This window comes from Phyllostomus discolor, chromosome 1 (assembly GCF_004126475.2).
Source record: "Phyllostomus discolor isolate MPI-MPIP mPhyDis1 chromosome 1, mPhyDis1.pri.v3, whole genome shotgun sequence".
Lineage (NCBI taxonomy): Eukaryota > Metazoa > Chordata > Mammalia > Chiroptera > Phyllostomidae > Phyllostomus > Phyllostomus discolor.
The window spans coordinates 20,939,300-20,941,046 of record NC_040903.2 but is presented as its reverse complement, the minus strand read 5'-3'; the positions used below and the strand labels follow the sequence as shown (position 1 = coordinate 20,941,046).

The 1,747-nt window shown below is 42.5% G+C and overlaps 1 pseudogene; it reads right to left on the bottom strand.

Annotated features, from left to right (window-relative positions):
• Window positions 1-491: 491 nt before the first annotated feature.
• LOC114491416 lies at window positions 492-1,168 on the bottom strand (annotated as a pseudogene).
• Window positions 1,169-1,747: the final 579 nt, after the last annotated feature.

The window sequence follows — 1,747 nt, the reverse complement described above, 5'->3', positions numbered from 1 at the left end:
GTAATGATAGGCCAAAGCACATCAGAGCTGTATTGGAAACCTGTGATCAGCATTTACAAGATGACTGGGTAGGGGTCGGGCTAAGAGGTGATTAGTAGTGAACTGCATTCCAAGGATATGGCCAATTTCAGGCATGTATGTTTTCAAAGACAAGGAATTGTGAAGTATAATGTATGTTTAGTACATTTAAATTCTTTTTTTTTGAGCACTGACTTTTTCTATTGTGTTAGACGGCACACACAGGTCTAACAGCCAAATGTGCAGAGGGAGGAAGCTCCTGCTTTGCCCTCCACAGTGCCCATCCTGTGGTTTAAGCTGCTGCCAGCCCTCCCGCTTTTCCAACATACACAGAAGTTCACAGTGGCTGCCTTTACACAGCAGCTGTAATGCATGTTGTATTTCATACAGTGTGCACATCAAAACAACACAGTCGTCTATGCGCAGGGGTACATCCTTTCTAATGGCCCCCACAGTGAGCTACTGAGGAGACATGGGATGGCCAGAGCTGGAGTAACCACCTGCATTGCTGTGCTCTGGTATCAGAGTGAGGACAGAAGTAGTAATTCAGGATAGATTGGAGGGCACAGTTGCAAGTAAAGAATGTCTCTATGAGACAACATGGGGGAAATTCTTCCAACCAGGCTTAGATAGGTCAGTGTGCTCAAGTTTAAAAAAAAGTAGTTCAAACACTATCGAATTTTCAAACTTTTCCTACCAAGACAGGTCCAATATAGCAGTAACCATCTAGATCTTTCCAGGAAGTGAAAGTAGAGCCCCCAGCAATCCCCCTGACTGTCCTGTGTAGGCCCTAGAAGTATCTGCCACTGCTGTTGTTGTTGCTGTTGCTCCACCTGCAATTTCGCAGCCTCAGAGACAACAGGACAAAACAGGATCATGAAGGAAGTTGTCCCATTCCACAAGAGGCCCTGGAAGACCTGTACATTTTTTGAGCCACAAAGAGGGAGAGATCAAAAGTAGCTCCTGCCGTGGACCGGATCCTTTATGGAAACATCTCCAGCAGACCCCAGAATCTCTTCACCAGGGTCTCATCTGGCTCCTCGTGGTCTCCTTCTTCCAGCTCCTCAGTCCTCTTGGCATTACCTTTTGGAGGCAATTCATCCGGGGACATGGGATCCCCAGGGCTGACGGCAGAAACATCGGTGGCCATGGCTATACATTTAAATTCTTATTAAATTTTCTAGTAAATTTGCTTACCATTATTGATTTTTTTTATTTTTTTAAATTATTCATAAACTAACTTTAAAAAAGTATTAAAGCATAGTTGGCATATTTCATTTGTTTCAGATGAACAGCAAAGTGATTCACCATTTATATAACTTATGACGTCATCACCATAGTAAGTATAGTAACCATCAGTCACCATGCAAAGTCGTTATGCTATTATGGACAATTGTCCCTGTACAGTACACTACACCCCCCAGTTATGGTATTATAGACTACAATCCCTGTACTGTACACTACACCCCCCTGGTGTATTTATTTTTATCACTGGAAGTTCATACCTGTTATTTCCCTTCACTTTTTTTCACCTATTCCCATATTCCTCCCCTCTGGCAACCATCAGTTTGTTCTCTGTATCTATGAGTCTGTTTCTGTTTTTTACTGTTGAGTTTTTAATCTGTCGGACTTATTTCAGTAGCTAATGCCCTCTAACCTCACACCTCTTAGAGTAGCTGTTATCCAAATGTTAACAAATAACAAGTGTTGGCAAGGATATGTAGAAAAG